At 46.3% G+C, this 25,673-nt stretch overlaps 1 protein-coding gene across 9 annotated transcripts in view; it reads left to right on the forward strand.

Annotated features, from left to right (window-relative positions):
• CYLD (CYLD lysine 63 deubiquitinase) overlaps window positions 1–25,673 on the forward strand; it is a 1,796,774-nt gene that overhangs the window by 242,336 nt on the left and 1,528,765 nt on the right. For 5 of the 9 annotated variants that reach the window (XM_069639469.1, XM_069639490.1, XM_069639472.1 and 2 more), the window contains one exon: window positions 21,908–21,986. The exons of 2 other annotated variants lie outside the window; for them this stretch is intronic. The gene's annotated coding sequence lies outside the window, so the exon portion shown is untranslated. Of the gene's footprint in view, window positions 1–21,632; window positions 21,676–21,907; window positions 21,987–25,673 lie in introns of all 9 variants that reach the window. 2 more of the 9 variants (XM_069639471.1, XM_069639476.1) reach the window with 1 other exon arrangement.

Here is a 25,673-nt window from a genome sequence, read left to right on the forward strand (position 1 = left end):
TGCTAGGTTTAAGGCAGCAGACAGGGTAGGTCTGATAAGTTCAGGAAGAAAAAGGGGGCTGTATGGGTACAGACAGACTCCGGAGACAGTGCGGGAGGGTGGCAGGATGAGCAGGTAGCTGGGCCCAAAAGACAGAGGGTGGCCAGGTGCACGGTGCCAAGAGAGAACAGATCAGCAGGGGAGAGGGGGAGCGAAGGCAGAAGAAAAGAGGAAGGTCTTGAGGTGCTTCCGGAACCGGAGATGGTTCTCCTCAAGTTTTAGAGTGGCAGGGAGGCTGTTCCAGAGGGAGGCCCCAGCCAAAGACAGAGATCTACCCCCAGCTCGTTTCTTAGAAAAACGACTGACCCTGAGTGAGTTGGAGGTAGAGGAGCGAAGAGCTTGAGAGGGGAGGTATTTGCGGAGGGATAGCTGAAGGTATTTTAGACCCAGGCCCCAGAAAGCCTTGTGGACAATGCACAGGGTTTTGAATTTAATCCTTGCATCCACTGGGAGCCAGTGGAGAGATCTCAGAGCTGGAGAGATACGATCCCAGGGCTTGAGGCCAAGGACAAGTCTCGCAGTCCTGTTCTGGATTAGTTGCAGAGGGCAGAGAGTAGAGGCAGGTAGATTTAGAAAGAGGCTGTTACAATAGTCCAAGCTAGAGAGAACCAGAGCTCGAGATACCATGAGCTTCTGGGGGAAGGAGAGGAAAGGCAGAGTACCTCTGAGGAGGTGCAGTCAGAAATATGACTTTTTAGAGACCTCAGAGATGTGGGCGGAGAAGGAAAGGGTGGAGTCAAAGATGACCCCGAGGTTCTTAGCCTCGCAGGTGGGGGTAGGAGAAGGGCCAAGGGTGGCCGGCCAGAGAGTGAGGGGAAAGGATGGTGAAGATGTGCCGATGAGGAGGATCTCCGTATTGCTGGCATTCAGACAAAGATCATTGGCGGCACACCAATCTTGAATGGCAGTTAGGCAATCGGAGATGAGAGAGGGAGAGGGAGAGGAGGTGGCAGAGGGCAGCTTGAAAATGAGTTGAGTGTCGTCAGCGTAGCACTGGAAATTTGAGCAGAAAATGGCAATGCAGTGGGCGAGAGTTGCCAGGTATTGGTTGAAAAGCCAGGGCGAGAGGAAGATAGATGAAAGGAAGGACCCAAGTTGGACCTGGGAGGGTCAATCTGAGAGGAAAGAGGTCAGCCAGGCCAGATCCTGATCAGGGATACCCAGGTTTTCACGGAGACGGTTGAGCAGGATGGTATGGTTGACCATGTCGAAGCCAGAAGAGAGATCGAGGAGGATGAGGACAGATGGAATGTTAGAGTCAAGGTTGGTGAACAGATCTTCACAGATGTTTAGCAGAGCAGTTTCTTTGCTTCTGGCAGCTCTGAAGCCAGACTGGTGGTCATGGAGACAGCCAACAGAATTGGAATGAAGGTTAAGCTGAGAGATGGCCAACTTTTCCAGGACTTTGCCAAGAAAGGGAGTAATGGAAATTGGGCGATAGTTAGCTGGACAAGAAGGATCAGCTGTGGGTTTCTTGAGAAGAGGATGCACAAAGGAGTGCTTCAGAAGGGGAGGAGAAGGATCCAGAGGCAAAGGAGTGGTTGCAAAAATCGGCAAGGGCCGGAGCGAGGGTGTCAATGTTGTCCTTGATGGTTTGAGGAACAGGGATGAACCTGTTTTGAAGAGGCTTTCATAGATCGGACTTGTCTAGTAACCTCGTCGGGGGTGAAAAGAGGAAAGGACGAGAAGGATTGTGGGAGTGTGGATAAAGGAGGGTCAGCAAGCACAGATGGAGAGGGAAGAGGAGGAGTGTGGGTGGAGAGGGTGGACAGGATGTCCTGGGTTTTTTAAATGAAGTGAGAGGCAAGGGCATTGCAAAGAGCCTGGGAGGCAACAGGAGGGGTAGAGACTGCAGCAGGGTTGGCCAGCTCCTTGCAGATTCGGCCGAGTTGTTAGATGCCGCAGAGACACGAGCTTGATTGTGGACTCTCTTCTTGGTGAGGACAGAGAGTCGGTATTGCCTTTGTAGCAGGCGACAGGCCAGTTTGTCAGAGGATGAACAGGAAGACCTCCATTTCCTCTCAGCTGCCCTACACTTACGTTTAAGTGTAGCTAGGTCAGAGTCATACCAGGAATTACACTTGGCTTTGGACTTCAAACGGATCCTCATGACAGGGGCAAGAGCATCAAGCCTATCAGAAATTGAAGAGTAGAGCAGAGGCAGGGCTGTATCAGAATGAGAGACAGCCAACCAAAGGTGGAGGGTGGGGGGAGAGAAAGTGGCAGCAAAAGCCTCAACTGACACACGCTTCATGGGCCGGATGTCCGAGAAGGTAGGTGGCAATGTTGGGGTAGGCTTGGCTTGGGGGGGAGAGAGGGAGAGATGAGATGAGAGGAGGGAGTGATCGCTCCAGGAGAGAGGAGTTGTCAGAGGGATGGAGAGGGGGAGGTCAGAGGAGATCAAGACATAGAGTGTGTGCCCTGCAGAGTGAGTCGGGCCAGAGGGGAGGATGTACAGGGAGAGGGAGTCGCAGAGGTCACGGAAGAGTACAGAGGAGGAGCAAGGAGAGTCTAAATGTATATTTAGGTCACCGAGGAGTTGAGGAGTTGAGTGGTAGAGGCCAGGAGGGAGGAGGAGAGGTCTGCCCACTCAGAGGGAAATGAGGTGATTTGACCAGGAGGCCGGTAGATGGTAACCACAGTAAGAGAATGGGTAGGTGAGAGAGAAAGCCTACAGACATGGCATTCAAAAGAGAAGTAGGTCTGAGTGGGAATGATAGAGGCAGGAATCCACTCAGGAAAGATCAGGGTCCCCCCACCCCCCACCGGACCGGGAGGATCTGGGTGCTGAGAGGATCTTGTAGCCATCGGGGAGGAGTAAGACCAAGGACATCAAGGTCTAGTTCTTCAAGGAGGTGGCATATGTCAGAGGAGTGTTTGACGGCAGAGCGAGAGTTGAGAGTGGCAATATGAAGAAGGTTGCCAGCCTTAAAGACCTTTCAGGGAAGGGTACAGATCAGAGGTACGCCCTGTGGCGGAGAAAGAGCCCTCGGAGGGGCAGAGAAGGAGGAGGAGGAGGAGGAGGAGAGCGAGGGCAAGGTAGCCAAGGGGGGACAGGAGGGGACAGCAGGAGATGAAAGGAAATTGATGAGGCGAGGGAAGCGCCTATCAAAGAGGAGGAGATTGGCCCGAGGGCCTTGGACCATGACAGTGCCATTTAGGTAGACATTAATGATGACTTTAGAGGAGTAGAAGGAAGCCATGAGAACTTCCCAGCGAGTGCCACCATTAATGGGAGAGGAGGAGATAGGGCAGAGCACAGAGACCATATGAGGAGTCCATAGATCTTGGCGAAGGAACGACAAAGAGGATGTCGGTAAGGGTCTGTCTGGCGGAAGCATTGGAGTAGGTGTCGGCGATAGGAAGACCAGGATTAGAGTCCAAGATATCCTTCTTCCTACCAGACTTAGTGAGAAGGGAAGGACAGTCAATGGAGAAGCAGTTGGAGAAGATAGGAGAAACAGAAAGCGCCATTGGGGTGGAAGTAAGGAGAGGATGGAGATGCTGGGGGGGCTACGGCAGGTAGGTGTGAGACAAAAGAGAGTGGTGAGGTCACTGGGCTGGCAAGTTACAGAGAAGAAACAGTATACAAGCAAAATACAGAGAATTTCGCAATGGGCAGCAAGATTTGATTTTTTTAGCGCAAAGCAAAAACAGCAAGATTTGACTTTTTTTTAGCACAAAGCAAAACCAGCAAGATTTGACTTTTTTTTGCACAAAGCAAAAACAGCAAGATTTGACTTTTTCAATCTTGGAATCAGATGTTAGCAAAGGGTTTTAGGAAGCACTGCGCAGCAGGATGACAACATGGGAGCAACAAGCAGAAAGAACAGTGATAGTCAAAGGCAGTAGAAGTGAGTCCATAAGGAGGGAACTAACCCATAGTTCTGGAGGTGGCAAAGTCAAGGCAGTCCGGATTTCTTAGAGGAGTGAGGTGGCAGCATCATTGTGGTTAAGGTGCAGGGAGGACCACAATTAGCGTTCCGGAAGCGGACAGGGGCCTTGGAAGTGGGCCTTTGCTGAGAGGGCCGGCTGAAGCCTGCCGGTCCCCGATTGGATGGAAGAAAACACTCAGCAACCAATGGGAGTGCAGCACAGGGAGAGGTGATTCAGCACAGCCTGCCTACACAAGAAAGAAAACCACAGCGGCCATCTTGGAAGGGCCAAAGACAGTCAAATAAGCAGCAATAGTTGGAAAAAACTAGTGCTTTCAAAATAGCAACGCAGCTCCAGGTATTAAAAAGCTAAAAAAATGGCTGCACGATGAAAATGCCAAATAAAACAATCCTTTCCAACAATATTATGCAAATTTCCTTTATTTTTCTTTCTTCTTTTTTTTCAAATTTCGATTTTTCAGGTTCAGTAATTCCCCAGGAGGTGCAGTAATGCACAGAAAGTGCACCTACCTAATGGAATGGTCAGCAGCCAGGCACACACTCCACATGTGCAGGAGAACAACAGATGGCCAGGAGGGTGGAAACAGGACCTCACTCCCAGTGAGAAGCAGATGAAAGAAACCAGTTCCAGCCTTCTTCTTCTTAATTATCGGGTGCGTGGGCGGACCCACGCAGGCGCTTCCCCATCCTAAAGGATGATGTGCACCAGACCCACCAATCAATACTTGTCTCACATAAACTCACAACTCCTCCCACCGCCCCGTCTGCTTCACAAAATCCAACATTACACTGTTCCTCCTCCTGCCTCTCACCCGTCACCTTCCAGCAAAGCCTTCCCACTCAGCTCAGCCACACCCAGCGCAGATAACCAAACCCTCATCAATTCTCTCTCCTCAACATGTCTCTCACATCTAAGCAGAAAATGTCCCACAGTCTCAGGCACCCACACACCGCACAATCCCTCGTCTCACGCTTCCCCACTCGATACAGTCAGTCATTCAGCCCCACATGCGCTATTCTCAATCAATTCAGCATCACCTCCTCCCGCCTCCTCCATTCCAGACTCCCCGCATCCACCTTCCCCGACACTTTCCCACGAACACCAAACATCCACCTGCCCTTCACCCCACTCACCCACCTCTCCTGCCACTCATCAATGACCCATCTCACCACCACAGCCTTCACCTCATCCACACTCAAAGGCAGCCTCACATCAACCGCTCCCCTTCTCATACCCTCACCCGCCGCCAGATCCACCAACTCATTACCCAAAATGCCACTGTGACTGGGAACCCACGCCAACTCCAGATCCATTCCTCCTCCTCCACGCACACACCGATCAATCTTCCTCCTAATGTCCAAAATCACATCCTTCCTGTCGCCATCCCCTGCCACAAACGCCTGCAACCCACTCAATGAATCTGAAAACATCACCACCTTCTCTAACCCCAACTCACACACCCTATCAATCGCCAATGCAATCGCCACCAACTCAACCGTACAGATCGATACATCATTCGTCCCACTTTATACTCCCCAGTGCTTTCCAAATAATACGCCATACCCACTCTCCCAGACACAGGGTCTTTCGAACCATCCGTGAACACCTTGCATCCTTCCTTTCCTGCCACATACGCCTGACCCAAAGCTTTGATCTCGCCCCGCAATCCTCTCTTCTTCGACACCACATTCGCCAACCCCAAACACACCTTTGGAGACCCCATCATCCACCTCGGCCATCTCTCCAAATCCGTACCCGTCACAGTCATCAAATCGCCCACACGCCACTGCACTCCCTTCTCCCACATGTGAAACCCAAAAGTGCCCCCCTTCCTCCTCCACCAGTCCCTATAATAGTCAAACCTCCAATTATACTTCAAACATTCGCGCACCGGATGAGCCACACTCTTCGCACTGCACTTCACCCACCATCTCATATTCAACGCATCCCTCCTCAACCCCAACGGCATCTCCACCACAAGCATCTGAACCACATTCACTGGAGAGGACCTCATCACACCCTCAATGCCCTCGCCTGTACCCTATCCAACCGCAACTTCTGACTCGCCGTGAATCCCACTGACCACCTGGCATCCAAAATCCATCACACTCAGGATCAACCCCTTATACAACATTCGTAGACACTTCTGCTGCGCACCCCACTCTTTCCCAGTCACCGCTCACAGCAAATTCAACCTACGTTTACACTTATCCACCATACCATTCACCTGCAAATTCCAGTTTAACGTCCTATCCAAAATCACCCCCAAGTACCGAAACTCTTCCACGCTTTTCACCCTCTCACCTTTCAAAACTAAGTCCAGCCCTTGCTGCACTCTTCTCCTTGAGAAAACCATACTCACACTTTTATCCACAGACACCGAAAAGCCCCATTTCCCACACCACTCCTCCATACGCACTATCGCAGCTTGCAGCCGACTCTGCACCAACAACAAACTCCGCCCTCTTACCCATACCACACCATCATCTGCGAAGAAATCCACCTGACACCCGAAACCCGCCAAAGCTCGAATCAACCCATCCAACATCACATTAAACAGCATCGCACGAATCACACTCCCCTGCGGCGTCCCATACTCCATCTTCCAAACCTCGGACATCACCCCCCTCACTCTCACCTGAAAGGTCCTGTCAGCCAAAAATGCCTTAATCCACCGAAACATCCTCCCCTTCACACCCATCTCCAACAGTCTCACCAGCAACCCATTCTTCCACACCATATCATACGCCTTCTCCAAATCCAAAAAGAATGCCCCCACCATCTCCCCATCACACAATGTCTCCTCCACTCACCAACCTCACTAACGGATCTGCCACCGACCGATTCTTCCTGAACCCACTCTGAAAATCACTCAAACACCTATTCGACTCCAAATAAAACCCCAAACGCTCAACTACCATCCGTTCCATAACTTTACACAACACAACAGTCAGCGCAATCGGTCTATACGACTTACACTCCTTCGGGACCTTGCCACTCTTCAAAATCGCCACCACAATCGCTCTCTTCCACAACCTCGGTAAAACTCCACTCTTCCAGATCTCATTAAACAATGCTAACACCTCCAACTTACATTCCACTGACAACTTCTCCAAAAATACATACATGACCCCATCCACCCCTGGACTAGACCACTTCCCCTTCCGAATCGCCCCATCCAACTCCACCATAGAAAACAGAACCTAATACTGCTCTTCCCAAGGCCCAACATTCGCCAATAACTCCTGCATCTCCTCCTCAACCACTCCCATACTTAGTCTCACCGCCTCTGGGAAGTTCCCTGAACTGTGCAGTCCCTCAAAATGCTCCCCCAACAAATTCGCCTTCTCCCCATCTTCACTGACCACCTCCACCCCTTTAAACAACACAGACATACCACCCTGCGACCTAATCAACCCGGACATCCGCTTGAACTGCTTCCAGACCTCACCCATGTCAGAATTACTCCCCATAGACCCACAATAGCCCCTCCAATATCCGTGCTTTCTTTCCCTAATCACCCTATGCACCACCGCCTTCGCCTTCTTGTATGCCACCAAATCCTCCAACATTCCCGTTCTCACCGCCCTGGCCCTCGCCTTCTTACGCGCTGCCACAGCCCGTGAATATTCAACCGACCACCAAGCAACCTCAACCTTCCCACCCTTCCCATTCTCAACCTCCGGAACTGCCGCCACCGACGCCGCTCTCATTCCCTGCACCAAATGCTCATTCCATTCATCCACCTCCCCATCCCTATCCCGAGGAACAATCAATTCCTGACACAATCTCCTATACAACTCCCAATCAGCCTTCCTAAAGTTCAACCGGCTCCCAGACATCCGTGGCCTGATCCCTACCTCACCCCTCACCAAAATACCAAAATGGTCGCTCCCCATATCCCCATCCTCACACACCTCCCAATCACATTCTCCCGCAATCGCAGCAGACACCCAGGTCAAATCCAAACACAACTTCCCAGTCCTTGCATTCCTTAATATCATGATCTCCTCCACACCTCCCACAATGCCTCTCATTCCTGCACACTCTCGCCACATGTCCAAACTGCTGACACTTATAACACCTCAACGGCATCGCCACATAAACTTTCACACGGAACCTCTGATAACCCATCTCCACCACCTCCGGACACTCCGTTCTCGCAAACCTCACTGCCACAGTCGTTGACACCACATCCCCTTGTGCATCTCTCCTCCCCAGCGTCCACGCCTCCACTACCCCCACAGCCGCCAGCTGCTCCTCCACCTCAGACATATTCATGGACATCGGCACTCCATACAACACCCCCTTACCGACACACCACTTTGATCAAACACTTGCACCGCATGTCTATCCAGACAACCCACCTCCAGAATCTTAGCCTTACTGCCAGCATCCGTCCCCTCCACCAACAACCGGCCCCCAGGCACCACTTGCACCCGAATGGCATCTCCCACAGCCTTTTTCACCCATCCAGCAATCACCATCGGATTCTCCCCCTGAAACGTCTTCACACGACTATCAGGCTTCAACACCACCTTCCACACACTGTTACTCTGCATCTTCTCCTCCCCAGACACACCGCTCCCTGAGGCTTCCAGTCCCTCCAAAGCGCACTTTTCTTGGGTCCCCGACCCTGAGATGCCCCGGACCAGCCCCCCTCCATCATCCCTCTGTGGAGATCTGCTGCGATGCCGTCCCTCACTTCCCCCCTTACCCCCCTCCACAGGTGTAGATTTCCAGACTTCGTCTTCCCCCTCTTCTCTCCTTCCTCCACCCCCTTCTTTTCAGCCTTCCCACCCCCCTTTGCCATCCTTACCTCCTCCTCCTCCAGGCATACTCTCCCCCTTCACCCGCCTAGAGAGACCGCTCCGCCTCCTCAAGCCCAGCACCCTCCTCCCAGACACCACTCCCGGATCCAGTTCTCATCTGAGGAACGGACCCTAGCAACGCAGTGTGTGCACAGTGTCTCCATCCACAGCAGCAGTGTCGTATTCCCATCCGAGAAACGGACCCTGCAAGCTCCCACCAGTTCCAACCAGTCGGCCTTGCTGAGAGGGCTGGCTGAAGCCTGCCGGTCCCTGATTGGATGGAAGAAAACACTCAGCAACCAATGGGAGTGCAGCACAGGGAGAGGTGATTCAGCACAGTCTGCCTACACAACAAAGAAAACCACAGCAGCCATCTTGGAAGGGCCAAAAACAGTCAAATAAGCAGCAATAGCAGGAAAAAACGAGTGCTTTCAAAATAGCAACGCAGCTCCAGGTATTAAAAAGCTCAAAAAATTACTGCACGCTGAAAATGCCAAATAAAACAGTCCTTTCCAACAATATTATGCAAATTTCCTTTATTTTTCTTCTTTTTTTTTTCAAATTTCGATTTTTCAGGTTCAATAATTCCCCAGGCGGTGCAGTAATGCACAGAAAGTGCACCTACCTAATGGAATGGTCAGCAGCCAGGCACAAACTCCACATGTGCAGGAGAACAACAGATGGCCAGGAGGGTGGAAATGGGACCTCACTCCCAGAGTGGGTACTGGATATATCCATTACACAGTCTAATATCAGGTTGAAGTCCCCTTCCCAAATAACATGTGTTTGGGGATTCCCCAGCAGAATATCTAGGATCTGGCGATAGAACTCAGGGTCGTCAACATTAGGACCATACGTATTTATCAGGGTTGTGGTGGCACCTACTAATTCTCCCCATTAAATAACATACCTTCCCTGTGGGTTTATGCTGCGTTTGGTTTCCTGAAACGACATAGACCAATGTATTAGTGTCATTACCCCCCCGAAATTGTGACAAATAGTTAGTGTAGCCGCGTTGAGGGCCCTACGCCTTAGCAAATGTGTCATTAAAGGAGCCACCCATGGCGTGTCTCCTGTAGCATCTCCACCTTAGGAGCCTTCTGGTTCATGTATGCAGCAACCTTCCACGCCTTAATAGGGTGGTTGAGCCCACAGATATTCCATGACATAACTGTGATATTAGTCCCTTTCATCGCTGGAGTATGTTCAGCTGAGACTCAGCCATTGCTGGGCTATACCTAGGGTGTGTCTGTATAATGTGGTCACGGAGCAGTATGCCCTGTTTTTCAACATCAAACATTCCAACTTTTGAAAGTAAATCTACAAAAAACGGACATTCGCAACTCACTATAACCCCATCCTCCCCCCCCCCCCCACATCATCACCCCCCAACTTGATGATGGAACCCATAACCTTATGGAACACTTTTAGATATATCTTGGGGTGCACTGTGGCCAGTGTGTGGTGCTACTCAGATGGCCGCCTTCTTGCCACCAGCCCCAAAACTTGAGTTACCTGTGCCCATGATCATTGTGCAGCTATGCCATAAACCACCCAAGGCGATCAATTGTTGCCCGTGTTGTCCGGTTCATTGTCCCCACCAACGCAATCTCTTCTAGGAATAAGTAAAGAGATTGTGGACTCAATATACGCTGCTGCTTCATTAGGAGCCTCAAAGAAGTGGGCCCTTCCTCCGTGTTGTATGCCCTGCTTCGCTGGGTATAATAGTGCATACTGAACTTGCCTGATGTGTAATAGTTTTTTGACTGGGTCAAAAGACTTGCGCTTAGTCAGTACGTTAGTGGAGAAGTCAGGCTATATATGTATATCTGAGGATTCGTAGCGCAATGCCCCCTTTTCTCTTGCCATACGCAGGATTAAATCCCTGTCTCAATAGTTGAGTAGTTTTGCCAGAGTAATACGTGGCGGAGCCCCCGGTTTGGGGACAGGAGCCTGGACTCGGTGTGCCCTTTCCACCAGGAAGCATTGTGAAAATCTGGAGGAGTCAAATAGTGCCTGTAACAGACGTTCTACAAATTGTTCCATCGGACCTTTGCATGCCGCCTCCGGGATCCCGATGATCCGAATGTTATTACGTCAAGATCGCAATTCTAGGTCATCCCAATTATTTGGGACTTTGCTGAACTTTTGCTGCAGGTGTGCGATGTCACAATCGTGTTTTGTTACTTTATCTTCTATTTTGCTAACCCTTGTTTTAACTTGAATAATGCAAGCTCCTTCTTTTTCCAGCTTAGACTTCAGGAACCCGATGATGGAGACATTATAATCTAGCTTCACCTTCACTGCCATGAAGCCATTCTGCATTGCAGGGAGGAGGTTGTCATCCCTGGTGGTGTGGGACGCGGAGGGTTGTTCATCTTCAGCTGGATCCTCAACAGGGCTCAAGGTCTTTGCCGGGTTGTTAGTGCATGTGTCCATTGGTCCTTTCTTTTTGGTCCCGCAGCCCTTTGTCATGTCGACTCCCATTGGGTATCTCCCCGGCGCTCCACTGGGTATCTGCCCAGCGCTCCACCGGGGGCACCTTTAGCAGTTTCGTGTGCTGCTATATTGTTCCCTTCTTTATTCTTTGTTTTCTCTCCCTCCTAGTCAAGTGTTATGCAGTTTACCATCAGTGACAGGCCAACCTAGTCCCGACTAAGGGGTCCAATGGGCGCACGTAACAAGCCGCGGGTCTGCTGGATAAATGCGGCTGTCAAGGAATCTGCAAGGGTGTACTCTGCCGTATACTCCACCGAAGGATTAGGGTGGCGAGCAGGGCATTCATTTCCCCTTCCTTATCTTCAGTATGGGCCTATGGGTGCCAGCTGCTCACTCCACGATATCCCCCGCAGAAGACAGAGTTATTTTGTCCCCAGCGTTCCCAGGCGGAGGTTTTTGGCAGTTTATATCCGGTCTCGTCAGTTTTAATTGCGTTCTTGCAGCCCGTGTCTGCCTAGAACGTTTCTGGGCCTACACCAAACCCAGCACTGCATATGGGCTATATTTGGGTGTGTGGCCGGGTGGTCAGCCGCTGGGCCAGGTCCCACTAACCTTAGTGTCATGTTCCATCCGCTCCACGTGGCATCGGACCTCGTCCTCACGTCTGACAGGGGAGCAGAACCACCCCTCCGGTCCGGGTGTGGCGCAGTAGGTATCCACCGACAGGGCCCCGATGATGCGTCCCCCCAGCCGTAGGTATTGGATTGTACTCGCATGCCCTCGTGCACACTGCAGGGGGCATCCCTGACCTACAGCCTGCTCCTTATATTGGCCATGGCCTCCGGCGTGGGTGAAAAAACTGCTGTCAAACGATCCCTCACTTGGGACCGGTTTCTCAGGGTGTGTTGTAGGGCTGTATGCATACCAGCCGTACCAGTCTTCCCTATACCAGCACTGCACCCTCAGAGACATGGTTGAAATCTGGTATTGCTCTTCGCAGTGTGTCCGTCACTATGTGTGACCTCTTGCTTTTAGTGGATATCCCAGCGGGTACCGGCGGCAACCAGGGTATGGCTCAAAGCTGTGTCCACAGGATCGACGTCTTCGTGGTTCAGCGTTCCACGACTCTGTGTATGTGTGGGCAGAGGTGTTCTCGTCACTCTCGTTTCCACAAGCTGAAGTGACAGAGTCCCTACAGCTCTGCATCTCTTGTCCACGACCTGGCCCAGCCGGATGCTGGTGCCTGCGGAGCATCCCGTGGGCCCACCAGTCTGCCACCAGCCACGGGTGCCTCGGAACCTCCACCGGAGTGGGGTGGCGCGAGGCATAACCGATGCTCTCCTCATCTCTGGTAGCTGCCCTGGCCGCTATTCACTATCAACAGCCGCGGTCCGACCACCACGCACCATGTATTCCCCTACTCCACCAGGGAGTGCGCAGTCAGGTCTGCCAGCCGCTGGCCCCCACTCCAGGATTTCGGTTGGTCTAAGGCGATCGGGTCGGCACTCAGCTGCTGTCATCATCTGAGGCAGTATTAGGAGTTCGGCTAGCAGTCGCTTTCTCGTCTGCAGAACGCTGGGCGGTCCCCATGGTGGAGCGCCCGGAAGCCACCCGCTCCTCCGTGTAGTTTAGCCTCCGGCAGCCTTGAGATTTCAGCGGCTCTCTGCACCTCTCGAGTGCTGCGTATCTTCACCAGAATGAGCCCTCAGTCACTTTGGTCCCTTATTAATGCACAGCTGGTGTTATTTTTGCATATAGATGGCCAAAAATGGATTGGTCTAAAGTACGGATTTTACGGGGCTGGATCTCCCTCTTCAAGCGCCCATCTTGCTTGGCTGCTCAACAGCGCCCCCCGTAGACCTGGGTTTCTAGTAGTTTTGCTGAGTATGGAAAGTTCAAAATAGGTCTGTAGTTAGAGATGAATATCAGTTACTACAGCCCTGTGAAGGGTTTGAGGTGTGAATTTAGATTCGGGTCTATGTTCTTTGACTTTCAAATTCCTTGGGTATACGTCAAGATCCGTGCATATGTCCTTTTTAGTTAATAGTTGTCTTGCTCGAGACATTAGTAGCTGTGTGTTTTCTATGTCAGATATAGTAAATTGACTAAGTGGTCTAGGCTGTTCCTGAGGTTGAAATGTGCAGACTTGAATTTTTTGAGTTTGAGTTTTCTCACAAACTTAAATAACTTGGTTTGAAAATCTATAAAATTCATCCCTATTGTGGGTGTGAATAACAAACCTTGATTGATGACCAACTCTTCTACTAGTGTGAGCTGTCGCCTAGACAAGTTAGTCACTAAACTAATACTCTTAATTTCACCAATTGCTTCCTGGAGCTCGATCCCGTTAGTCTCCTCAGATTGTCTTGATCTTCATCTGATTCCTTTCCTGCCTCCTGCCCCCCCACCCCTGCCCCTGGTAGCACTCTTCGTGTTAAGGTATTTTGTTCTAAAGGATCTTGAAATTTCTTATATTTTGTAATGATTCTTTGTGTGGCCCTTCAGTATCTCTGTATCTCTTCTAAAGAAAACCTTGCACTGTCCTGTATTGCCAGTTGAACTGCTATTGTTACTCCAGCTGTTTGTATAGCATCCCCATTTGAATCTATATCTGAGCTGCCAGGTGAGGTGTTTTAGTGTGCTTTCCCTGGAAATTGGCTTTTAGGTTTCATCAAATTTGGTCTGAAAAGTGTAAACTCGATCATCGCGATGGTCGCGATCATCCCTTAAGTATTTTCTGGAATTTCTTAGCTTTACTTCATCTTGGTAAATCTTCAGAATGTCATACATTTTGGTGTTATTTTTTTGTTTAGTGCTTTCTAAACTGCTCATCTCCGCTATTTCTTGTTTGACTTTCTCTATTTGTTGTTGGATTCTACCATGTTCCCAGGCAGCATGTTCCACCAATAAATGCATCATTACCTCCGAGCTCTGATTCAAATCCTCCTCCCATTTTTCTGCTAGGTCTTTGTCTTCTGTATTGTCAAAATTAGGAACATTTCAGTATTTTCTAAATAATTCACCATGGAAACCTGTTCTCAATATTTGTTAATTTGTGCGCTCCGAGCAAGTGGTTTTAAGTGGTCTGTTTGCTGTTGCTGAGACGCTGGAATTTCTGCCATGTCTACCTTGTTTGAAGATTCTGGTATAGCATTGCTGCAAGAACACTAATATGGACTTTGAAATCTTGTAAACATAATTACTGTGGAATGCAATGAATTAAGGATTTGGAATTCACTCTATTTTTAGATTTTTTTTCATTAGGCCACACCCACTTTACCCAGAAATTCTGAAATCGACTGGAACGCGCTCCGAGCAAGTGGTCTCAAGTGGTCTGTTTGCTGTTCGCTACTCGCAGCGCAGCCTAGCAGCAATCCACTCTACCCACGTGTTTGCTCGGATTTGCTTAGGATTCCTGTTTGACATTGCGAGGACTCATAGCATCAGTTAACAAGTTAACATACCTCATGAAGCCGAGCAGGGATTTAGTAAACTCAGTGTGGCTGACGGATAGGTCCAGGTTTGGAAATGCCATATATTTGTAACACATGTGTTTTGAATTGCAATACAAACAGTTAAACGCACGGTGGAAGCGTCTGTAGTGTGAAGCAGGCATTAACGAGTGTGTATGTGGTTACAAAAAAACTGAAGGCTGAATTGAGGTATATGTTACAAAGCTGGACATGCAAATCTTTGGGTGATTGAAAGAAGGCGGTGAACAGTTAAGGCTGTATTGGTGCACGAGGAGTCTCTGTGCGATATAGATGCTGTTGAACAGGGAATAGCATTGTGTAAGATCGAGAAGTTTTGGTGCTCCTGCTACGTGTCACGTTAATATGAAAAGTAAGATAGGCCAAGGTAAACGAGAAGTTGTTATGCCTCCACTTCGGTGAAAACACGTCGTATGAGTATTGCTCATGCTGTTGCGCTTCCACTCCCTGGTTCCTCAGACACAGACGAGGATCCATTGGAGTGCGTGCAAAATTGTTCTAATGGTGCAATTGACGAATCAGAAGCACCAGTTAATCTAGAGTGCTCACAATCTTTATTTAGTGATCTAAGGACACACGAAATGAGGAACGGCTCGGATATTGGAATGGTTGGCCCAAACAAAGGGGGAGCTTTAGATTCTTGCCTTTCTTTTATGGACACTCCACCAATATTTGAGCTTGGTGAAATAATGCTGCTTATTCTCTGAACATTTTGATGCTTCAACGCAGATTTCGGAACAAACAGTCCCCAGTAAATTAGATACGGTAACAGCTGAAATTAGTAAAAGAAATTACACTTACGATGTAAGGGGGGGTGGGAGTGCTGGTGATTCACTGATACTTACAGAATTGAAAAAACAGACCAGAATCCTAAATTAAATGATGATGGTATTAACTGCCATGCCTGAGATGTGCATGAAAAGTATACTAAAGATGAACCCGCCAATAATGGGGGATGTGGACACTGCGCAGAACCGAAATGTTGCTGTTACCCCACGGGAACCCTATGGAAAGCGATGATTGGGAAAGAGCACAGTGTGATTGAAATAACTGATCCTGTCGATTCAGGAACAAATGCACCGGACTTACAGATTCCGACTGCTGCAAATGACGCAGCTTCACAGTTTAATATAAACATTTCTAAAAAGAAAATGAAAAAAAATAGGCCCAAACAAGCGCAGGAACAAAGGGCATTGAATGTATCCTCTCGAACGTTTGAGGGATTGTAACCTGCGGGCTGCTTTGCAAGTGAATCAAATAGAAAGGGATGCCATTTTGGTTACGGATTCCCCTGAAAAGAAACAGGCTACAAAGAGTGCAATGGAAGTGGCTCAGCAAGTTGACAATAGTGAACATTGTAATGGTATGAATCGGTATGGTTATTCTGAAGGTGAAAACAATCTGTCTGATGCTTTAAAAAACAAAATAGTAACTGATAGAATTGATATGAACCTAAAATCCATAGAAATGGGAATGATGGATACATTTGACTTATTTAAGAATCCGGCTGCCCCTTTTTGTACCAATACTCTGACAATGGTGGACGATGACCGTTCTGAAAATCCTATCCTTTTTGGGTCAGCTTCTTTGGCTGACATGAACAAAGATGGGATGAATGGGGTCGTTCAGGAAATACTGGTGTTTCATAAAATAAATACTGACATAATAGGAATTGGAAACGCTCAGATACCTGAAGGGATGGAGGGAAGCAAAGTTGGCTTGCCTCAACCTTCAGTGAGACTGGATGTACCTTTAGATGCAGGACCTGTTAACGATCATAATGCTGGTATTAGAAAAGGACCTGATTTAGCGGCTGCGAGCAATTTTCTCTGAGGATTTTGTTCGAACTGTGATTAAGGATATACTGAATCAGAAAGAAGAGAATGCCGGCCGCTGAGGGAGTAGCCTGGATGAATCTTAGAACAAAAGCTAACACTGTAATCCTTGAGCCTGTTGAAGGAACAACCAATTGTGCATACAATGAAATTGGGGGTCACACGGACGGAAATGTTGGTGTTGGGACTGAAAAGAGGAGTAGATTTGGCCCCCCGTATGCTTAGGGACTTAGGGACTTGGGAACAGTAATGACATTATGTATGACCAGAAGGCTTACAGTGCATACCATAAAAGCAGTCCCAACGAAAACTTGCGACAGCCAGTGTTTCCTAATGACCCAAGCTTGATTATGTATTACATATGTGATGAAGGTGGCCCTTATGCCTTGAATAGACCTTATATTCTAAGTAAGATCAGGGATATAGCAGAAATGTCCCTAATAACATCATCAGACATAAAACTGGTTGACTACATTCATCCCTCTAGGTTTGATTTTGTACGACTGGTGATTTTGTCACCACTAGTACGCGCATTAATCCTAAAAGAAGCTGGATCACTACAGAAAAGGGGATACGATATACACAGCTGTCAGGACCCAGGAAAAATGGAGGTGTTAACGCATACAGATCCTTTATCCCAAAAGACAGTGAGATCTGACAGTGGGGAGGGTAAATCATATGCACAAGATGAAGTAATTACCCTAAATGAAATGAAAGAATGGAGAACTGTGGCAGTGTCACTCAGAGAATCAATGGCACAATTGAAGAATATAGGTAAGCCTCTTAAGCGAAATTGAAGCATTTAAACTTGTTTCATGGAACTCAAGAGTACTCACATTTAGCTCTAAATCACAAAGTATGTAACAGGCTAGAGAATTTTGACTTTGTTTATTCAGGAAACATGGGCCTGCGGACAGCTGATGTGGGACGGTTATGTTATATTGTGTCTTTTGCGAGCTGCGGACCTAGGGGTCGCCCTAAGGGAGGCTGAGCACTCGCATTTCGCAACAATCAAGATATTGTAATGCTTACTGAAAAGCATTTGAATACCTCTGTAATAATAGCCACTTTTTCACATTAAAACCAGGAATGGCACTGTGGACTTAATGCTGATAAATATCTATTGGAATAGTGCAGACTATGCTGATCACATGCTGGTAAAGACGATCGAGGAATTGAACATTGTTATAGAGGACTGGCTTGTCTCTAATCCAGGAGGTTTTATAATTTTGACTGGAGATTTGAATGCTGATTGTAATCTCACAAGTAGTGAGACTGAATGGATATTAACTGCATTTGGAGACCATGGAGCCAAAATTGGTAACAAACAATATAGAGGTGCCTTATGGCTTCTTTCTGCAAGATCTTGGGCTATGATAATGCAGTTTAACGATAAACCAACATGGAATGCCCGTGGAGAGTCATCTATCATTGACTTCATGTTTGTAAGTGATCAGATAAATGAGGGGACAGAAAATGTGTTAGTGCAACTTAGTCCATTCAGTGATCATGCTATGTTATCAATTGATTTGAGTTTGAAGACATTTCCTTGTCATAGGAATATTTATTGTGCTGATACTGTGGTGAATGTAAGGGGTAACAGAGTGAAATGGAAACCGGTAAAGACAGCTAAATTTTACAACTTGATGATGCATGATTTCGAGCAAAGATCGATGGAATCCAAAATAGAAACATACTCCGTTGAGACTTTTGGTGTATTATTGGGGTCAAAGTTGACAAATCAAATTTAGCAGGAACAATTCTAAACAAAAGACAGACATGCTTTTGATATAGCTACTAAACAACGTTGATCTCAGTTGAACAAAGAATTATGTGAAATAAAGAGACAGAATCTGTCTCCACTAATTGCTAAGGAATCAAGTGAGTAGGCATCAATACAAGAATTGGATGATACAACATTGTGCTGCGCAATCCCAGAAAGATGGTGAGGTAATGGTAAATGCAATGAAAGAGACAAATTCCAGGAATTATTGGTCCCTTGTTAACGGCACCAAGGCTTCTCAAGCTCAGTTGAATATTAACCCTATAAGCGAAGCAGTATGGTGTGATTACTTTGAGAGCCTATACTCTCCATCTTCCTTACATGGCACAGTTCCTGTCAGTGAGGGAGTTAAATGAGTATTAGATATATCGGTTGAAAAAGTAAGGAAGAATATAAGGAAAGTGAAATCTTCCTCTACCCCCCGGTCCGAACAACTTGTCCTTTGTCACGCTTAAACAGAATGAGCTTTTGTGGGCTATAGAATACTTTGCCTAATTTTCAGTGACATGATCGAGACTAAGTCTATGCCAGATTCATCGAAAATATCATATGTGCTTCTGATTTTTAAAAAAGGTAATCACTTGAGCCCCATGAATTATCGACCTATATCGCTGATCAATGTTGAGGCAAAGATCTTCTCATCCATATTATTGGAACACTTGATAAGTTGGATGGTTGAGAAAGGTATCCTAGATATGAGACAGTTTGGGTTCAGGAAAGGCATGGGGACTGATGTGGGGGGTTTACTTGTCTCCATCTTGCAAAGTAAAGCACAGAAATCAGGGCAACTGCCAATGCATGTTGCATCAATGGATCTCTCCGCAGCCTTCGACATGGTTGATAGACCAGTAATCTGACGAAGGCTTGTCGCATTAAATATTGAAAGAGGTTTACTTGATATGCTGATATATCTATACTCCAATAAAGTCTTGAAGGTTAGACTTAGCAAGGAGGGGTTGATGTATAAAGAAATTAAGTCCAGGAATGGCCTCAAGCAGGGATGTGCCTTGGCGGCTATTTTATTCAATCTCTACATGTCTGGAGCAAGAGAAGTGTTTGATTCAATTGGTTTGGTTTCTCCAAAGTTGGGAATGACTGACATAAAATGGGTTGCTTATACAGACGATTTTCTGCTCTTTGATCGAACAAAAATTGGACTGCAGAGGCTAATTGATGCTTTTTCGAAGTTCATAATAGAATTGAAATTAAAAATAAATCCTCACAAAACGGTTGTCATAAATCTGGGACAGACTAACAGGAAATGTGCGAAGCCAATGTGGTTCGTTGAGGGAACTGGGATTCGTCTGCCGAAAGCAATCGGGTATTTGTGTTATTCCTTCTCGAGCACCATGACGCAAAGTTTTCTGAAAAACTATTTAGAAATGAAGGCTATGGAAGCGGGAAAACAAATGAGTGATTGAAAGGAAATTTGGGAAATTTACAATGTCAGCATGCAGGGACTTTTATACCTTGAAGGTTATTCCGAGACTGGCGTATGGCCTTGAATTTTTCCCAGACAAACTGACTCCATATTTAAAAACTATTGAAGCCACAATCTGGAGAAAGGTATTGTTCTTTTTACTAAAATGCATACCAATGGAAGTCATTCGGTATGAGTTTGGTGTTTGTTCTTTGAAAGGTATCATGGAATGCAAAAAGATAATGTTAAACAGAAAATGTGTCACAGGCAAAAGCAATTCTATCTATAAGCAATGTAATGATAATGCTATGGAGGATTTTATGCAGAATCTTAAAATCGAAGTGGAAAACATACTCTCAAATATTAGCAGTACAATGAAATGTCTCATTGAGAGACCAACAAAGGTGAAATTGGTGATTAAAGCGTTTGACTGGGTTGGCAATAATGCCGCTATTCTGAACTTCAAGTTGTATTGCCAAACTGTATCAGCCTGGAAATGGCATCCAGAGCTAGAGAAATATCTTGTAAAATAACCCTCACGGCACCTACGAAATGGCACAATGCGGTTCAGGTGTAATGTACTGAATACAATGGTGATCCGCTTCATACAGAAACTAATCCCTGAGGATCCGAAAATATGCAGATTTTCTGCAATTGCGGGGGAAACAAACTTTGATGCACCTGTTGGTTAATTTGTCCAATGTTGAGTAAGGCTAGGTTAGATTATTTCTCGAAATTTGTTTATGACCCATCGAATGTGATAAGGGAACAGATATGGTTTGAAATGCTTCATGGTTCAGACGTTTCCCTGAAGATAAGAGTTAATGCCTTCTTGGCGAACATTTGTGATGTGACGTAACTGACTGTGGATATGCGCATATGCATAATATTTGTAAAAGTGAAGGTCCTCCTGCATTTTTGTTAGGTATCTAGTTAGTCTTTCTTTGTTTAATAAGTCATTTAGTTTTGACTTAACGTTTTATTTCTGTTCAAAGAATTTGATGTGATGCAGTGTATGTAAATGAATTTTAGATTTTGTTTATATGGACATTTTGTACTAGTATTGTTTGAGATATTCACTGAAAAGATTGATCAGAATTACGATATGTATTTGTAAGTGTATGTGTTTTAATGAATTTTATGTGGTTTTGTAACGGTTTATGTAAACCAATATACAATAAAATAAAAAATATAAATATTTGTTAATTTCTTTCTTAGGAAGCCTTTCTAATTTGACACATCTTTGACGCAGTGTCTCTGTTGCACTGCTATTGGGCCTGAAAGCATTACTCCTCATCTCTCTTCAGTAGATATGCTGTCATATTAAGTCGGAAATTGCCCGTTGCTGGCACTCTTGTCGGTTATAAACAGGTAAACTACAATTAGGGTAATCCGAATTAGAGTGCGCTTGGATTTATTTATTTTTTAATACAAAACACGTTAAATGCCGGTCCGCTGCCGTGCTGTTTTAGTATAGGTCCTACCTTTTACCTAATAGAAATAAACAGGTATATGTTTGTCAACTAGCACTTTGCTCTAACCATACACCAATTGTCCAAGTGCACTCTAATTCGGATTACCCTAATTGTAGTTTACCTACCTAGTTAATTGTATGCGTTCATGTATTGAGTTAAGGTATTTCAAGAACTCGTCCAACCCACTGCGATCACCTCTCCACATTACAAAAACATCATCGAAGTATCTTTTCCACAATGAAGTTTAGTTCACCATTGTGGATGTTTCAAGACAGAATGTGTGTATAGATGTTACATAAACAAATGTACATATGCAGGCTCCATACCTGACCCTATTAATTTACCTGCTGCCTGTAGATAAAATTGCTTGTTAAATCTGAAATGTTTATTATATAGAATGATTTTAGTGAGTTCTAATATTAACACTTTTGCTGCCTTGCAGTTTTCGTCTTCCAACAATGACCATTCTAAGACTTCCATACCAGGTTCGTGAGGAATAGATGTGACATGCTCTGTACATCAAAGGACACTAGTATGTCTTCCGCTTGTAAATTCCTCATTTCCCTTATAGTATTGATAAAATGTGTAGTACCTCTCATACCTCTGGAGATATGTTTGTTCATCATGGCTGATATTGCTGATGAATAGATGTAGTGAGTCTGCTGTGAATAATGCTAGATATCACTTCGAGAACTCACCATGCATTACTCTCAACAGGTCGCGTTTGCATACAGTAGATTAAATCACAGATGGACCATCTTTAGAATTCTTGACCATCAGGCTGCCTAGTTTTAAGGTAAGAGCTGTTCGATTTCCAGTTATAACTAGAAACTTCACATTATAAATCCAAGGCATAGTCAAATACAATGTTTATCATTTAACTGGTCGGAGAGCTGTTGAATACCAGTCCTCGTGTCCAGAAGACACCTACTTAGATCATTTAGTTCTAACCTACATCAGGTGAATGAAGAAGGGATGGGCCATGATAGATTTTGATAGATTAGCATGTACAATTATGTGAATATACCATATCTAAAGAGTGTATTCTCTGTTTTGAATGTATAGATCAACGTTAAGACTCATTCATGAAAAGGTGTGAATTCTAGCTCCTGAAGAAGGGACGTATGTCCCGAAAAGTGTAGCACAGAGATTTTATTCTTGTTGGAAATATATGGATACACTGTACTCTACACACTTCATGTACTAAACTCTTTATAATGTGCATATTAGTCCTGTAATGCTTAATACTTTTTTTGCAAAAAACGATAGATTGAATTTCTTTTACATAGTTCCAAATTGTTTGTTATACAATAATACTTGGTGTGCAGGGGACCCCAGTGTTCCACAGTGGTTTGTTTGCCTTCATTATTTTTCTACCTCGCACCCTCTTTCCTATGTACAAATGACTAATTTGTCTTGAAAAATAACAATGTGCACCTGACCCCTGGTTTTTCTTCCCATGTCTCTTCCAGGCCGATACTACTGGATATGGTGTCTAATTGTTGCCCATTTCGTGTCTGAATGTAATAGGGTAAATAACGGTGCCATGTTGGAAGTACCGAATCCTCTCCTCAAATGTGGTTATCGCCCAAAGTGCCACCATCATAGTTATAAAGTGGTATTCGATGTTTTGACACTCCTGGTCAAGAATGCATGCTGTATCCGGGCTTGCAAATTCTACTAGCCCACTAGCGTTGACAAGTAGTTTTTATGCAGGGCAAGTACCATTTGCATGATACTCGACCTTGCTGGCAAGTATGGGGATGTTTCGAAACGTATTTTTCATTTGCTGCAAACACATTTTGTTTGCAGTAAATGCAAATACAGGTTTCACTGTGAATGCTTGACAGCATTGCAGCAAATATGAAGTATGCTCATGGCGTCATGCACTGTTTTACAAAAAGCACTGCTAAATATTTTGTCAGCAGTCACCTTGGGGCAAGTGCATTTCTCTTAGGTTGAGTATGTAAAATGAGGAGCTCTGCAGGTCTATAGTGGGATTTTTAAGAATTTACAAGGCCTGTGTATGCTACCACACACTGCTCTATATTAAATCACATGCTGGGAGAATCTTATCCTTTTAACTAACAGGAACGACAGCCGACTTAAGCTTGGCAAGTTCCTGAAATCATTTTCTTTTGTTGCTTTGACTTTTCTGTTTGGATTTTCATTGATACTCATGCCACCTGGAGCTGCTCAGATAAAGAGAGTAGGGTAATAGAAAAAAGGAGTTTTTGAGGGGAAGATTTGAGTAAAGACCTTTTAAGTAAACATTATACTGTTCTTTTGTTTATGTTGCCTGAGCCATTTTGATCCATGTTCTCTTTGTGATAAGGGGTAAGTTAGTGTATTCATTTTGAGGGACAATATGTGGTAAAGTTACTAAATGGCTCTCTTTGTATTACGAATACAAACTGGCAGGTGTTCCATGGAGAGTGTGAAAAGGAGGGGAGACAAGGGAGACCCTTGTCTCATGCCTCTAAGAACTCTAAGGGGGTAGACCTGCCATTGAGTAAGACCTGGGTCAGAGGACCAAAGTGTAGGACTAGTATTGTTTGCCAGAATCTCAGTCCCAAGCCCAACCGTTGGAGGACAGCTGAGAGATAGCACCAGTCCAACTGGTCAAAAGCCTTATGAGAAACTAGGGCTTAGAGACCAGCACTCGCATTCATCTTACTATGTCGACTAAGTTAAGGGCTTCTCTAATGTTATCATAGGTGGATCGGCGGGTGCTGAAGCCAGTCTGGTCCAAATGGACAACCTCTTTGTTTGGCCCACTCACTTGTCACTTACGATTGTTCGCACAGGGTGGTTTCAACCTCTTTGACCCTACGTCCGGCTTCTTCCAGGTGTTTATCAATGGCAGAAACCTTTCCAGGCAAATTGCCCTGAATGTTCCTTATCTCAATGAGCCACTGTAGCAAGTCATCCTTCGTGGTTAACTGCGGATTGGGTGCAGTGGCACCGTCGCCGTGGACCCGGTCTACTGTTGCAAGCTCCTTCGATCAATGGTACTGGATCTGCAGTAGGTACACAATGTCTGCTGATTTCTGAGATTTTCTGGATTTCACCATGGTATGGGTTGGAGAGTGGGGTGGGAGTCTGAGGCCCCTTGCGATTTAGGACGAGGCGATTGTTGAAGGAGATGTTGTAGGGGAGCTAGGAGAATGGAGGGGGCAGACGGGTCACTTATAGAAGGTGGATTGTAGTGGAAAGGTAGTGAATCCTGGTACTAATATCAAGTGTGGAATGAGACTCCATTTTAGAAGTTGGATGCCATCTTGACATTGAGGCTTAGTGCTATAGTTATGCCAGTATGCCTAATCCCGACCTAAGGGTTAGAAGGGTGCGCGTGCGTCTTCTCGCAGTCCTGCAGAAGGTTAATTCATTACAGACACACAGTTCTCCATTTTGTCTTATCATTGGTGCATGTAACCCTGAAGGAATGTGCCCTGCAAGGCCAAGAGAGGGCCAGGATTTATCTTTGGAGAGCTATCCCACGATAAGGGCGTGAGGGCTTTAGGCCTTTGCCAGTACAGATCTTTAAGTTATAGCGGCCAGGGACCCCTGAGCCGAGGTCCCAAGCATTTGAGTGCACTGACCAGCCCAAGACCCCTGGCCATAAAACTGTAAATTGGCCATTCGATCAGGAATCGGAGAGTGGTGACTGCCTGCCCACACCATCGGTTCATTTGATTTGTTCTGCGAGGGATGCCAGGGGAGAAGGTAACACATTTAGGCTGTTGGTGGGAAAGATGTGGCGGCACCAGCGTGTCTGGGGTGGAGCGGAGGTTCACTAGTTCTGAGAAGTTATCACCACCTCGAAAGTATCCGCCTCGCTCATGTGCTTGGTACCAGGTGAGCCATAGAGCTGTGAAATAATGAATTGTGTATTTTTTTTTTTGTGTAACTAAATTACTAATTAGAGACTTTGTACCCGATGACAGAAGAAAAAGATCCCCACGTGGAAGGAGATGGACAGAAGATGTTGACACCAATCGCCTGGCATCCTGTATGGAGCAGGCTATATGTGTTTAGGGTCGCAGCATGGATTTGTAACCTACGTAATGCATGTCACTTTTGACGTTATATCTTTAAAAGCCATTGGTTATGCTATCTTTATTGGAGTGCTCCGCGGCAGCAGAGTTCTTTGCTGGCACATACCTGCATTTTTGTTAGATTAAACCTTGTTCTCCTTGCTAGAGGTGTGCAGGGCATTTTTCCCTAGTGGGTTGTATTTTTTTCTGGTGTGTGCGTTGAAAGGTTACTCTACAAACGGGTGACCCTGACCTGATCCCAGTTTTGCCGCACATCTGGAGGGGTCTGCGCCCACCTGCAGCAACCGGTCCTAAGCCTGCAACCTGTAGTGGTCTACAGGAGCTATTTTGTCAGAATGCCTGTCTGCACTTTGGCGCAGGGGTGCAGCTCCTAGGATGATGCAGGCCTTTAATGGGACCCCGTGACGGAGAAGCTCAGTGAACAT

Source organism: Ambystoma mexicanum, chromosome 1q (assembly GCF_040938575.1).
Source record: "Ambystoma mexicanum isolate Mex_15411 chromosome 1q, UKY_AmexF1_1, whole genome shotgun sequence".
Taxonomy (NCBI): domain Eukaryota; kingdom Metazoa; phylum Chordata; class Amphibia; order Caudata; family Ambystomatidae; genus Ambystoma; species Ambystoma mexicanum.